Source organism: Haliotis rubra, unplaced genomic scaffold (genome assembly GCF_003918875.1).
Source record: "Haliotis rubra isolate DU_JTF1 unplaced genomic scaffold, ASM391887v1 Scf1279, whole genome shotgun sequence".
Lineage (NCBI taxonomy): Eukaryota > Metazoa > Mollusca > Gastropoda > Lepetellida > Haliotidae > Haliotis > Haliotis rubra.
Genome location: NW_025765202.1, coordinates 68,749 through 85,547, shown reverse-complemented (window position 1 = coordinate 85,547; position 16,799 = coordinate 68,749). Strand labels below are relative to the sequence as shown.

The window sequence follows — 16,799 nt, the reverse complement described above, 5'->3', positions numbered from 1 at the left end:
TACACAACACATAACACTATAACACTATTCTATTCCACCCAACAACCCATTTCTAACATATAAATTATCCAAACTCCTACAAAGCATAAAGACACGAAATGTCCGCTATCGATCGAGTGAAATAAGGGCGCTTGTATATGCATTGTCAGTTTTGAATGCTGGCAACACGTTACTCAAGTGTTTCAACAGAGGTAAACTTCCACGAGCGGGGCGTGGACTCGACATCACACAGCGAGCGACAGTCACTCACAGTCTCACTCGCTCAGTGCTGATGGCAATCAACTGGTTGCTGCAGGTTTTCCGCACTGAAGGATGGGTTGGTATTCCGATTCCCAAGGTTGCTGACCAAATCACATTTTTACCTGACTTTAATTCTAACATATTTATTTATTATCAGGTATCCTTTCATAATTCAAATTAATTTAGTCAATCTTAGACCGTCCTCAACTCTCAGCTTTGCTGTTTAAAGACAAATGTAATTTATCCACCAGTTCAAAGCCCAAAATTGCTCATTCTAGCCGACTCTAATATTAGCTGACATTGTGACACTGAACATAACTAGAAACACTGCTTTTACGATAGGTCTGAGTGAGTGAGTGAGTAATTATTTAACGTCACATTGGCAATATTTCAGCCATATCGTGACGAGAACATATTTGATTTTGAAGTGGAATATATGTATAATATAAAAACCTGTCGACGAAGGACAGTAAAACAACTAGAATATCACAATTAGAATTAAAACTAGCGTGGAAAGTTTAAAACTAATAACACTATAGGGACAATACAATATAAAAACAGGCACGATAGGTCTGAAAAGCTTTAAGCACTAACTGTGCCGTATCTATAAAACCTCTGACACATCATATCTTTAATTACAGTAAAAGAAACAACCATATTATTATTTCTTGCAGATTCTTAAATGTCTTCTAGAACTGCTGCCTTTCCAATGTTGCATAACTTATCGGCTGCACCGCAAGAAGCCAAATTTCTACATTTAAAGTACAAAAATAGTTTCATATGTTTGCTGTGGATCAGCCGGGAAACTGGGACGGATTTTGTTTCACTGAGATGTGTTTACAGCCTCATGTCAATCCAATTTACAAAAAGGAAATTTACACACAAGAACCCAATATTTTCAATATGACAGCATTTGCAGACCAGTTAAAAGTGAAAATGACTCTAGGCTAAGAGAACACTGTCTCACATTCACTCACAATCATGGAACTATTCCTTGCAATCATGAATCTATAATGAAGGAGCTGTTTCGTGGGTGTTGGTCTGACATCACTTGGAACCGTTCTAGTTACAGTTCTAGCAAGTCAGCTCACCATGGAGGACCACTTGGAACCGTTCTAGTTACAGTTCTAGCAAGTCAGCTCACCATGGAGGAACACTTGGAACCGTTCTAGTTACAGTTCTAGCAAGTCAGCTCACCATGGAGGACCACTTGGAACCGTTCTACTTACAGTTCTAGCAAGTCAGCTCACCATGGAGGACCACGTGGAACCGTTCTAGTTACAGTTCTAGCAAGTCAGCTCACCATGGAGGAACACTTGGAACCGTTCTAGTTACAGTTCTAGCAAGTCAGCTCACCATGGAGGACCACTTGGAACCGTTCTAGTTACAGTTCTAGCAAGTCAGCTCACCATGGAGGAACACTTGGAACCGTTCTAGTTACAGTTCTAGCAAGTCAGCTCACCATGGAGGACCACTTGGAACCGTTCTAGTTACAGTTCTAGCAAGTCAGCTCACCATGGAGGAACACTTGGATGAGATGTAGGTCCGAGCCATTCACTACTTCGGTAACACCCCCTGGAATGGTGCTGACACACATAGAACCATAATCAGGGTCAACTAGATCTGTACCCATTGTAGGTTCCTGGCATATGCAAGGGAGACAACTGTGCACTGCAAATTGTGCTGCCTTTCAGCAACTGTCCATCCATGTTGATGTCCCCCATACTTCTGTGTGTATTGGAAGAGTTGTCTGCCCTTTGACCTATATATTCCACCACTTATTATTCACACGTTTTAACATGGTGTTTATCCAATGGACAGAGTTGGATCAATTTGTCTCAACCCTGCATCCAAAACCCAGGATGATTTCTTAATATATTATTTTGTTGGTGACTAATTAATTCCATTCAAAGAACCAATTTTTGTAAATAATTTGTGACTGATATGTGATTTCCTCAAATCATAACAAAATGTTACAATTAACATTTCCACATGGTCGCTTCAATGTGAAAAGCCTCGTTCTTGACTTACGCAGAGCAAATTCCCAAATATCTATTTTTTTTCTATTGAAAAACTTAACATCCCTGCATACTCTCCATTTTACTGTTTTCAGAATATCATCTGCTCTGTGTAAGTCATGGAATAGACGCTAATGTTGTTTATTTATGACGTTGTTGCTGCTGTCGCCACTTCCTATACGGCTGATCCATAACCCTGTGGTCTCCTGGTGTCGGTGTTGTCGTCGTCGTAGCTGCGTTGGCTGGCTCTGCTGTCGTCCAGGTTGTCGTCCATAGCAGGGTTAGCCTGGCCGCGGTTGTTGTAGTAGTTATGTGGGTTACGCTCCTGAGGCTCGTCCATGGCGTTGTTTTCACGTCCCTTCGTCCGGTTCGGCTGGAATGAATGAATTCAAATGCATTATAGAAACAATATCATAAGACCCTTTACTTTTCATCAGTTGGTTTCAAAATCCAAATCATAACAATCAACGTTTTGGATCAGTTTTGTTTTTGAATTTAAAATTCTAGTCTAGTGCTTCTTCTTAAGATTCAAAAACAAAGTTGTAACTCGTACACCACAGTGTGAGTGAGTGAGTATTGTTTAGCAATATTCCAGTAATATCTTCACACACTGCGACCACATGAACAATCAGTTTTAGGACTGACAAGCTAATGCTCTAAGCACGAGGCCACTCCCAAAACATTTACATAATCTGATTCAGACTAGGATGTGAACCAAACTGTGATTTCTGACAATGCTCTAAGCACGAGGCCACTCCCAAAACATTAACATAATCTGATTCAGACTAGGATGTGAACCAAACTGTGATTTCTGACAATGCTCTAACCACGAGGCCACTCCCAAAACATTTACATAATCTGATTCAGACTAGGATGTGAACCAAACTGTGATTTCTGACAATGCTCTAACCACGAGGCCACTCCCAAAACATTTACATAATCTGATTCAGACTAGATTGTAAACCAAATTGTGATTTCTGACAATGCTCTAACCACGAGGCCACTCCCAAAACATTTACATAATCTGATTCAGACTAGGATGTGAACGAAACTGTGATTTCTGACAATGCTCTAACCACGAGGCCACTCCCAAAACATTTACATAATCTGATTCAGACTAGGTTGTGAACCAAATTGTGATTTCTGACAATGCTCTAAGCACGAGGCCGCTCCCAAAACATTTACATAATCTGATTCAGACTAGGTTGTGAACCAAATTGTGATTTCTGACAATGCTCTAAGCACGAGGCCACTCCCAAAACATTAACATAATCTGATTCAGACTAGGATGTGAACCAAACTGTGATTTCTGACAATGCTCTAACCACGAGGCCACTCCCAAAACATTTACATAATCTGATTCAGACTAGGATGTGAACCAAACTGTGATTTCTGACAATGCTCTAACCACGAGGCCACTCCCAAAACATTTACATAATCTGATTCAGACTAGGTTGTAAACCAAATTGTGATTTCTGACAATGCTCTAACCACGAGGCCACTCCCAAAACATTTACATAATCTGATTCAGACTAGGATGTGAACGAAACTGTGATTTCTGACAATGCTCTAACCACGAGGCCACTCCCAAAACATTTACATAATCTGATTCAGACTAGGTTGTGAACCAAATTGTGATTTCTGACAATGCTCTAAGCACGAGGCCGCTCCCAAAACATTTACATAATCTGATTCAGACTAGGTTGTGAACCAAATTGTGATTTCTGACAATGCTCTAACCACGAGGCCACTCCCAAAACATTTACATAATCTGATTCAGACTAGGTTGTGAACCAAATTGTGATTTCTGACAATGCTCTAAGCACGAGGCCGCTCCCAAAACATTTACATAATCTGATTCAGACTAGGATGTGAACCAAATTGTGATTTCTGACAATGCTCTAACCACGAGGCCACTCCCAAAACATTTACATAATCTGATTCAGACTAGGTTGTGAACCAAATTGTGATTTCTGACAATGCTCTAACCACGAGGCCACTCCCAAAACATTTACATAATCTGATTCAGACTAGGATGTGAACCAAATTGTGATTTCTGACAATGCTCTAACCACGAGGCCACTCCCAAAACATTTACATAATCTGATTCAGACTAAGTTGCGAACCAAATTGTGATTTCTGACAAAAAACAAAAGGTTGTACATGCTGTGAATATTGCAGTAACCATTGTAACTACAACTCTGTCATGTGTAAGCTACAATATCATAATGTTTCTGACAGCAGTTTGTACTTCCCTGAGTATTACTTCCATCGTCATACTTCCTTCATCTCGGCTGTTTAAAAGACTGACTACAGTCCGTTTATCATTTACTAATACCCAACAGCATTCTTACATTTGAAAATTTTCCGGACTCCACCAAAAAAGTTGTTTAAGAAACTGTCATCATTGAATACGCAAAAGTTCTTATCTGTCGCGGCGGGGTGAAACCACAGAAACGGACTGTAATCAATAACAATTAAGTATTTTGTTCATTCCTGGTATAAGTTAATCTGTCAATCTCAATCTAGGTTACCAAATGTTGGTACCAACATTATCCTGGTGGCAGGTTGACTTACAAAGGTGAATCAAGAATTGTAAGATTGTAGGTGTTACATTCAATTTAATTAGTTAAGTTAGTTTAACAGTCTGAAATGCCTATCATGACAGCTTGTACATACTAGTTCCAGGCCAGACACACTAGAGATAGAAAACCAGGGCTCCAGATAATTTTTCAACATCAGGAGTATGTACTCCTTATTTGTTCAAAATTGAGTACTGGAAAACCTTAAGTGTACATTTAGAGTACTGAATGGAAGCTAATGGACTATCAGTAATCTTGTGTTTCGTTTCATATATGCACCACAACATTGCTACTCTTGTGTAAACAGGTCAATAAACAATAAAACAATACTTTTATTCAGATAAATACGTCTGTAAATGATTCTTAGACCGTACACCATTGCTGTGGTGCGTATCTGCTACGTTTTCTAAATTATTTCCTACCGTATCGTGCATATTTTTTATCCGTACATACGCCGATACGGCCCTTATCTGGAGCCCTAGACTTACATACGCCGATACGGCCCTTATCTGGAGCCCTGGACTTACATACGCCGATACGGCCCTTATCTGGAGCCCTGGACTTACATCCGCCGATACGGCCCTTATCTGGAGCCCTAGACTTACATACGCCGATACGGCCCTTATCTGGAGCCCTGGACTTACATACGCCGATACGGCCCTTATCTGGAGCCCTGGACTTACATACGCCGATACGGCCCTTATCTGGAGCCCTGGACTTACATACGCCGATACGGCCCTTATCTGGAGCCCTAGACTTACATACGCCGATACGGCCCTTATCTGGAGCCCTGGACTTACATACGCCGATACGGCCCTTATCTGGAGCCCTGGACTTACATACGCCGATACGGCCCTTATCTGGAGCCCTAGACTTACATACGCCGATACGGCCCTTATCTGGAGCCCTAGACTTACATACGCCGATACGGCCCTTATCTGGAGCCCTGGACTTACATACGCCGATACGGCCCTTATCTGGAGCCCTGGACTTACATACGCCGATACGGCCCTTATCTGGAGCCCTAGACACATACGCCGATACGGCCTTTATCTGGAGCCCTGGACTTACATACGCCGATACGGCCCTTATCTGGAGCCCTAGACTTACATACGCCGATACGGCCCTTATCTGGAGCCCTAGACTTACATACGCCGATACGGCCCTTATCTGGAGCCCTGGACTTACATACGCCGATACGGCCCTTATCTGGAGCCCTGGACTTACATACGCCGATACGGCCCTTATCTGGAGCCCTAGACTTACATACGCCGATACGGCCCTTATCTGGAGCCCTGGACTTACATACGCCGATACGGCCCTTATCTGGAGCCCTGGACTTACATACGCCGATACGGCCCTTATCTGGAGCCCTGGACTTACATACGCCGATACGGCCCTTATCTTAAGCCCTGGACTTACATACGCCGATACGGCCCTTATCTGGAGCCCTAGACTTACATACGCCGATACGGCCCTTATCTGGAGCCCTGGACTTACATACGCCGATACGGCCCTTATCTGTAGCCCTGGACTTACATACGCCGATACGGCCCTTATCTGGAGCCCTGGACTTACATACGCCGATACGGCCCTTATCTGCAGCCCTAGACTTACATACGCCGATACGGCCCTTATCTGGAGCCCTAGAAAACAATTGCAGAAGTCAACACATCAGTATTCCAACCAGGGTGCAAAGTACAGCGGCCTCACTGATAACATAGACAGTTGTAGTGAGTGAGTGAGTGAGTGAGTGAGTTTAGCTTTATGCTGCTATTAGCAATATTCCAGCAAAATCTTGGCGGGGACACCATGTCCTTCACACATTGCACCCATGTTGGGAATCATTTTACTGTCTAAATGGATAACTCTGGTGGACTCTTCTGGGCCAAAGGTAAGGGAAGTAACTCTGAGGGATGGATATGACTAAAACTAACAGTGTTTACATTACACTAGAGACTTGGGAAGAGGACCTACATTTCTAGGTTTCTGGCATCCTGAAGGTAAGCAATTCTGCACAATTAGTTGTGCCTCAGACCCGAGCCCCTCATTTGTGTACAATCCCCGACCTCTGTCCCATGGGGTACGACCCTGTACATCCCTCAGTGACTCAGGTAACTTACAATATTTATAATACTTAGGGATCATTAAAAAATTAAGGCCTTGATTTTTCAGAAGAATGTATAATGTGAATGCCCCCAAAATATGAACAAAGTAAGAGATCCCCTGCATCTCATGTACAAAATTGATGACCCCCATGTGTGTACAAAATTTATGACAAACCCTCTCCCAAGGACAAAATGCTCTTCTCCATACCACCCCCTCCTTATAATTTATCATCACCACCCCTAGCCATTTTCAGTGGTGTTAATCAGCATGTTTATAGCCTTTGTTAAACACAGCACAAGATGCAACTCTTGCCACACAAAGCCATGTTAATGGAGTTTGATCAGAAAGCCTGGCTATGTATGGCTCAATGGAAGATATAGGTGGGATGTTTGATATTTTGGCTGATAACTTCATACTATTATTGCTGCAGTACGTCAAATGAAGCCCATGCTATTTCAAAAGCTTCTTTTCTGCATGTTTTGTACACTTACCAAGGGAGATAACTCATATATTTACCCACAGGAAAGATTTTGATACCAGTAAACATCATGAGAATGGAATCTACATGGCCATTGTTAATAAGCACAATCCACAGGTAAGGAAAATGTGGGTGATTGTGTATGAATCTCATTTATACCAGTGTACATGTCATGATGTGTGTGAAATCTCATTTATACCAGTGTACATGTCATGATGTGTGTGAAATCTCATTTATACCAGTGTACATGTCATGATGTGTATGAATCTCATTTATACCAGTGTACATGTCATGATGTGTGTGAAATCTCATTTATACCAGTGTACATGTCATGATGTGTGTGAAATCTCATTTATACCACTGTACATGTCATGATGTGTGTGAAATCTCATTTATACCAGTGTACATGTCATGATGTGTGTGAAATCTCATTTATACCAGTGTACATGTCATGATGTGTATGAATCTCATTTATACCAGTGTACATGTCATGATGTGTGTGAAATCTCATTTATACCAGTGTACATGTCATGATGTGTGTGAAATCTCATTTATACCACTGTACATGTCATGATGTGTGTGAAATCTCATTTATACCACTGTACATGTCATGATGTGTGTGAAATCTCATTTATACCAGTGTACATGTCATGATGTGTGTGAAATCTCATTTATACCACTGTACATGTCATGATGTGTGTGAAATCTCATTTATATCACTGTACATGTCATGATGTGTGTGAAATCTCATTTATACCAGTGTACATGTCATGATGTGTGTGAAATCTCATTTATACCAGTGTACATGTCATGATGTGTATGAATCTCATTTATACCAGTGTACATGTCATGATGTGTGTGAAATCTCATTTATACCAGTGTACATGTCATGATGTGTGTGAAATCTCATTTATACCACTGTACATGTCATGATGTGTGTGAAATCTCATTTATACCACTGTACATGTCATGATGTGTGTGAAATCTCATTTATATCACTGTACATGTCATGATGTGTATGAATCTCATTTATACCACTGTACATGTCATGATGTGTGTGAATCTCATTTATACCACTGTACAAAGCACCTGATACAATTTATATAGGTGAAAATGGTTTTACGCCTCATTTACCAGTATCCAGCTACATCACCATCAGGGACTTCCCAGAAATGGGTTTTCACACATTGTAGCAGTGTGGGAACTGACCTTCAACTATAAAGGGCCAGATTTCACACCCAACATGTGCCTTTCTCTTACGAACCATAAACTACTGACTGACTGACTTAGTTTGGTTTTACGCCGCTTTTAGCAATATTCCAGCAACATCACGGCCGGGGACACCAGAAATGGGCTTCACACATTGTACCCATGTGGGGATTCGAACCCGGGTCTTCGGCGCTTTAACCTTTAGGCTACCCCACCGCCCCGAACCATGAACTAAGTGACTGCTAGAAGTTTCCCAACAAAAATACGCTTCCCGCCTCAAGTTATCTCCACTTACAAGGTAACAATGGTATTTCAAGAAGAAACACTGTTTATACAGGAAATATATGTCAAATTTATTTACAAAACAGATGTTGTATACAAGGGTAAACCAGTATGTACAATACTTGTCAGAAACAACTAAATATACGGAATGTGTATAGTCCATTCCATTGTACAGCGTTCATGCTGTGGAAACATGCATCCAATACAAAATATTTGCTCAATATCTTGTGACCTTCGTAAGCAGTTTAAGGCACCAACCAGAAAAGATAGTCAAATCAAAATTCAAATTAGCCTCCAAAGTCAAACTGTTTTAAATGACACGGACAATCATCTTCCACACATTAATTAAAACTTTCAACGGTCTTATTATTATATTTATACATATATACTGAGGGACAAAAAATAAGGGATCACATGAAAGCACCAGTGTTTCTTTATTTCATCCAATCTTTCTTCACAAGCGTTGTATCGCACAGCTTGTGGAGAAACCTGGAAACGAATATTGGAACACTTGTGCTTTCATGTGGTCCTTTATTTTTTTTCTCTCAGTATATTATTATTAGAAAACTGAATTAAGGGCCGTGCAACAAATTGATCTTAGTATCACGCTATGCTAAGATAACTGATCTATATAAGCTTCACAAGCAAGGAAGTTGTCAATGACTCAAATTGTTTCCTGTTTGATTGAAACTGAGGTGTTTGTCTCAGCCAATCAGTGATCATGTGAGTTCAAATATGGGATTTGAACCCTTAGGTTACAGTAGAACAGCTATAACAAGATGGTGTATTGAGACAAAAAGATGGCAAGCAAATGCAAACATGAACTAACAAACACTGCTCTGTATATTTGGCACATTCTTGTAGGTAACTAGATTGGGTTTATACACGCCAGATCAATCTGATCTCTTGTAAACAGTGAACACAATATAATATGCATTAATCATGATGTCCTGTACTACCTATGGAATCATTCTCGTAATTATAACCTATCTTTTATGTTGTAATTAAATAAACAAATTATGTCATAAGTGTCCATTAGTTAACTCATTTTCTGTAGCGCCTTCAGGATGTACCAGTAGGTGGATAATGGCGCGCTAAACATATCCATTATTATTATTATGATCATGTAACTCATCCTCAGTCATCTTGGTTATCATAAAGAGTGAGTGAGTGAGTAAGTTTAGTTTTATGCCCTTTCAGCAATATTTCCAGTAATATCACGGCAGGGGACACCAGAAATGGGCTTCACACATTGTGTCCATGTGCTTTAACCACTAGTCTACCCCACCATCCCTATTATAATGACACAAGATGATAGAAGTGTAAATAGACACACTGAGATTACAACCAATCTGAACACAAATTTGACACAGATCTACGGTCCACATAGTGGCTTTTTCAAGGGTGTACCCAGTGTATTTAATCATCAGACTGACTGAGTTTGTGTTTTACGCCGCTTTTAGCAATATTCCAGCAACATCACGGCGGGGGATACCAGAAATAGGCGTCACACATTGTGCCCATGTGGGGAATCGAACCCGGGTCTTCGGCGTGATGAGCCAACGCCTTAACCACTAGACTACCCCACCGCCCAATTTAATCATCAGAAAAATGTTGTAAAGTTTACTTGGAAAAAAACATTTTTTGAGTATTGAGGAAGAGGACTGAGCTCTGTGCAATAAGCCGATCTGGTTGTATTTGAGAAAACATGCAAATCAAATCAAGTTCTGGTGGTTTCGCTGCATGCTTCAATCATTACTACTAAGTGTAAATTATTTGAATATCTTCCGACCATACTCCAAACGAAACTATGGTAGTGAATGAGTGCCTAGTATGGAGATACCAACCACCCAATAATTAACAAGTTTTTAGCCGGTCAGAGAAATATTTAAACAAAAAATGTTGTTGGTCTGGCCTGATAAACAAAATCAAACAATCATAATAAACCAGATCGATCAGTTACTATGGTTACTATCTGGGATAAATTAATCAGAGACTTGTTATTGAAACTGCTTAGTTTCTGCGGATCGTAACATGGGAGTTATATACAAGGGAGGTAATAGGCGTGTAAAGCTACCACTCAGATACTATGTACCTGTAATTCGGGAATATATTATTTAATAATATATAACGGCTTGTCACAAGCCATCTACACAAACAGGTTCTATAACACTGAGTTTTGCAGTCTGAATGATATACTAGATTAGAGATTATGAAAGTGTGTGAGTGAGTGTGTGTATGTGTGTGCACGCGTGTATTAGTATGAAGGTGTGAGGGCACCTGTGAATGTGTGAGAGAGAGAGAGTGAGGGTGTGAAAGAGTGTGTAGGAGAGAGAGAGTGTGGGGGGAGAGGGAGGGAGTGTGTGTATGTGTAGGCGGGGGAGAGAGAGAGGGGGGGAGTGTGTGTGTGTGTGTGTGTGTGTGTGTGTGTGTGTGTGTGTGTGTGTGTGTGTGAGACAGAGAGAGTATGTGTAAACGTGTGTGTGAAGATTCCATTTCTAGCACTCTTTTAATCAGTTGGAACCCACAAATTGGGATTCATTACAAGAAACAAAGAATTATACAGACCAAAGCCTCCTTCCACAAAGTGATCCTAGCTGTCTCAACCATAATGCTAACAAATGTACTACAAGCACAGTACAAAACATGACTTGCATCGGTTACTTGCTCTCGCTATCCTTTAAGGATCGGGTTTTTTTTGTACTATCATGTCGTTTATGGCAAAATATATCATACCTAACATTTATTACCATGTGGAAATATCAGGCCATAAAGAGTTTTGCAAAGGTAAAGTCAAGGTGAAATCAAGGTGAAAACTTCAAACTCACCCAAACTGGACAACACATCTGTTGAGCCCCTCTGATTACTAAATTTCACTTCATTTTGAACTGAAATGGATCAGATATGTCCAGAAACATTTTAAGCCTGCCATACTGAAAAGCAGATCTGAACCTCTTAAAGTATTGATGTCATAATTAATATTAACAATTGAGTTTCATTGGGTGGTGTTTTCGTGGAGATGATGTTTATGCTAGACTCACACAGGGCCTTATTCTACAATGCAATCTTAGCTCTACGACTATCGTAACCGGTGTTAAAGCATGGGAGTTACGTTTACTTTAGCCCTACGACTATCGTAAACCGGTGTTAAAGCATGGGAGTTACAATCACCTTAGCCCTACGACTATCGTAAACCGGTGTTAAAACATGGGAGCTACAATCACCTTAGCCCTACGACTATCGTAAACCGATGTTAAAGCATGGGAGTTTCAATCACCTTAGCCCTACGACTATCGTAAACCGATGTTAAAGCATGGGAGTTACAATCACCTTAGCGCTAAACCCGCTTTGTGGAACAGGGCCTAGGACATAGCTATAGGCTCACTTAGCTTTCAGCCACGTGAGCTAAATACAGTAATTCGGAAGCTTTATTGCAAGAAGTAGCACAAGTTTCTACATCTAGTTTCTAGATTTGTTCCTAGCTTGAAGCACAACTCACTACAGCACACGTTTGATGTATTATGGTAGAAACTATGCTATTCAACTTCTGATAAGGATTTTCCCATTATGAGAATAAATAATCCCCCTCTCACAGTTCAACCACGTCAATTTAGTCCTTTTCTCATTTTGAGTGAGTGAGTGAATGAGTTTAGTTTTACACCGCAATCAGCAATATTCCAGCTATATGGCGACGGTTTTCATCTTGAGATCCTGATGAGAACATCTTTAGTGTTTAACAGTTTCTGACTCATTTTTGCATTATTTGGGTAACGTCACATTTACACAGTATACCCACGTGGGGAATTCAAACTCAGGGCTCCTGTGTGACAAGTGAACACCTTAACCAGTATAGTACCCGACCTCTTATTGTCGGAAGAAATGATTCCACAGCTGTTTAACTGATTACGTATAGTGATTCACGGACTATGGTTGAGCAAGTTTAGCGCGGCTATTAACAGTATTCTGGTTGTATTACGGCATGTGATGGAAGTCTCAAATGTTTTTAAACATTGGCGCAACTTGAAAGCACAGGTATTGTTCTGACAAATCAAGAAAAGGGATGAATCGGGGCCAGGGTCATAGGTTTCTGGCATGCTGAAGGGAAGTAACGCTTTACAGAATGTTGCAGCACCTTAGAGTGAGTGAGTGATTTTAGTTTTACGCCACTTTTAGCAATTTTCCAGCAATATCGTGGCAGGGGATACCAGAAACGGGTTTCACACATTTTACCCATGTGGGGAATTAACCCAGGTCTTCGGTGTGATGAGCAAACGCTTTACCCACTAGGCTACCCCACTGCCCACAGCTCCTCAGACAATTGGGCCACATGTGCCGCTCACTTGTTCAGAACAAACAGATCCCCACCATCTTTCAGTATCCCTATCAAAAGTTGAACGGAGTATTATGTATGAACATATTTCTGATTCCTGATTTAACTCCTGAGACAAGCACAAGTTACGACGTCCTAGTTTGATTGCAACACATTGTTCGATGTAGGCAGCCTCCATGTCAAATGCCATAGACTTGAAATGAAAATAAAATGGGTTCATATAAAAAATATCAACCCTAATTCAGGTAACAGGTTACCTGTCTTGGGTTGCAACTACAAATTCGGTAATATTCATACATCAAACATCATACATGAAAACAATTGTCAGGTAATTCAAACCCAATCCCACAACTGACGATGTTTTATGTGACAAAAAGACTCAGAAATCTTTCGAGTGATCTTGCAAAATTTCATGCAAATCTGGTGTACCAGAGAAAGGCGAGTACCTATCATAGAGTGTGCGATCAAATTACGGGAAACCTGTCCCAAACATGTCCTGAACAAGACGAGAAGATGGCAAATGTGACTTACGTGAACACGCTGAAGTAAAGGTCTCATAAACCATTTGACAAAAGATACATTTACATTTTTGATGCACTCATAATCTGATCACAAAGTATACAAATATCAACATTTCAAGGCAGTTGCTTTCAGCAAATTGTTTTGTTCACATCTATAGCAGACGAAGGGCAGAAATACTTACAGATTAACGATTGTGAAATCTGGGTTGCTGTTTAGAGAGAAATTGCAATCTGTTTATTCGGTGGTATGGGTCATATCTTGGAGGTCGTACCTTATGATGAGTTCATTCACAGCAGGAAGTGATATTTAACACCATTATTTGGTCGGCAATATGATTTCAACTTACCAAAATTGGCGTTGTTTGGTTTTGAAATTATATTTATGCAGAAATTGTAAGTATGTACATACAGTTAATTCTTTCTCCTGCTTTGGTTTTGATGGTATTCATTTTTTAAGCAAACACCTTGCACCAGCCAATGTGAAACGCCTCATAGGATGAACAGATTTTCTGCGTGGTCTTTTTCAGCGTTTTAAAGAAAGTAGTAAGATTCCAGTTTTAGTTATCACTCTCTTGACGGTATAGGACTCGAAATAACAGTTTATAGTGGAAGTACACAAGTCAGCCTCATTAACACTATATTTACACATCGTTAATGACAAAGAAATCTGGCTCTCTTGTTAAATAATATGTTTAGGCTTCTAAGAACTTTGATTTGTCAAATATTTTCAGGGAACTCTATTTCCATAATTTTGGGATTTCCCAATACTAAGCTATTGATGGAAGCACGCAATCATGTAAATCAGTGAATCTGGGTAGTCATTAACATAATGAGACACGGAGGCATGTTAGAAACCTGAATATTTTATACAAAATATAAGAAACTCATGTAGCATATCTTAACAAAGATACCATAAAAATAACATACAAAACATGAAATACAAAAATCTCATCAAAAGTCATCATATCAAATTTTATCGAATCAAATATTTTCAAATTTTATCACGTCATAAAAATTGTAAATACTCCTGGTAGGCATGATAGAACATGACAACCAAACTAACATCTGAAATACCACCAATCAAGTGATTGACGTCATGAGCAACGTTCAATACCGTCAGTGTACATGACACCATTCAACGCAGCATTTCTTGAACTCTCATTAGGAGTGAGTGAGTGGGTTTAGTTTTATGCCATTCAATTTATACAAAAATATGTCAGTGTCCACTCTACAAAATAGTTTACTAAGCAAGGCGATTGTTTTGTATTGTGATAAATATTCATTTCATTCAAAAATATTTAAAACTAAATCCATCACTTTATACCAAAAATAATATAAATTCCTGACAATTAGCCTATATGCCAATATGTAGGAGCAACACTTGTGCAACTATTAATATACAGGCGCCATAACTGTCTTAAATCTAGGTATAAGGATCATCTTAAAACTCTTGCATTCAAAATGTCCATGTGAAAGTATAAGAGAATTCAAAGTCTTGGTGCTAGGAACATTCTGTGCAAACAGGTCCTGGAATGTTTCGTATTCCAAAAGGGGAATAGCTCTTCCAAATAGACAACATGGAGAAACGACTTTTGGGTGGACGTCAATGTACAATGGTTTTTTATCACAGAACGTGTTCAAAACAGACGAATCGATGCATATTCGGTTGGAGCATCTTTTTGTCTGGCACGTGGTTCTCCTTTCTCGGGTAGTCTAGCAAGGTCAAGGTCGGCATAATGTAGGCCGTCTACGTTAGCATTTCGATCTTTTTTGTCATCGTCTTCCTGCCCAGACGAGGTGAGGTGGCAGAATTTAAAAGATTGTCATAATTTCCATGCCATGTCAATGTGGGCTTATTATTCGAAAGTTTTTGTTTAGAGGTCAAGGTCAAAAGGTGAGAGTGAAAATGACATTGAATTCTGCCACCTGTTACCTGTGTCCAGGAATATGTCAATGTGACATGACCTTTGTCAATGAAATAAAGGTCAGCATGACATTTGTCACTATCACAAAGGTCACTGGCCATGACCTTCAGGCTGCTGTGACCATGACCTTTGGGTCATTTGACCTGTAATGACCTGTAATGACCTGTAAGTCTTGATATTCATACAAGCAACCAGAACCATTTAGAAAAGGTCTAAAAATAAACAGTTATTCAAAAGAAACCCATTTTTTTCCTGAATTAGAATTGACAATTTAGTTTCAATATTATGTTATGTCTTTAAATGGCCAATTCATCCTTATCTATCCGTAATGTGCAAAGGTAGCAAAATTCATCATAAAAAACATTTCGCTATTTTTAGTATGATGCAAAAAATATATTAGTTCCACATAAAATGTTCACTTTACATTTTCGCTAATGAGAATAAAGAAATGACCTCAGTGATGATATTCTGAATGCATAAACATAACAGGGCCTACCTATTATGATAATAATAATAAAAACATTCCTGAACCTTATGAATTTTAATTATAATTTATTATTAAAAATGTTTGCAGTTTAGGAAAAAGAATCTATGTAATTGTGATAGGCTAGCAGGCACAGATGGACTAAGGTTTTACTCTTTTAGTCATTTTCTACAAGCATACTATTTTGTTGAATTATCACACTATCTCATTCCTGATCAGATCTCAGACAATAATACGTTCGGTCTCTCAGTATGATAATAATTATTTAATGAAGTTACCAAAACTGAGATTTAGGAAATATGTATATCATGGAATGGATGGTGTCATCAATGTGATAAACGGATCTGTAAGCTTGCTATCTCTATGTGTTAAATATGCAAATTGAGTCAGCAAGCCGGAACTACTTTTAGGCTCCATACATGGAGGCAATGTCAGTGTTAACCATGAAAGATTGCATGACGTAAGTTTTGATGTGAGGGTGTTTCCAGGCAATCATGTCTCCAGATCATTAGGCACCTTATGTTCAATGGGACTGTTCACTCAAATGGAATGGGGTTTCCAAAATTACTTCGTTGAGTGAAATATTTTCTTTTACATTGATAACTTAAAGTTTTACATTAT

The 16,799-nt window shown here is 39.6% G+C and overlaps 2 long non-coding RNA genes across 2 annotated transcripts; both read left to right on the top strand.

Annotated features, from left to right (window-relative positions):
• Window positions 1-1,172, top strand: LOC124266747. Its single transcript, XR_006895840.1, has 2 exons — window positions 1-582; window positions 811-1,172. It is a non-coding gene; the product is annotated as an uncharacterized LOC124266747 (long non-coding RNA).
• Window positions 1,173-10,914: 9,742 nt separating this feature from the next.
• Window positions 10,915-11,460, top strand: LOC124266738. The gene is made up of 2 exons (XR_006895838.1): window positions 10,915-11,150; window positions 11,309-11,460. It is a non-coding gene; the product is annotated as an uncharacterized LOC124266738 (long non-coding RNA).
• The last annotated feature ends 5,339 nt before the right edge of the window (window positions 11,461-16,799 follow it).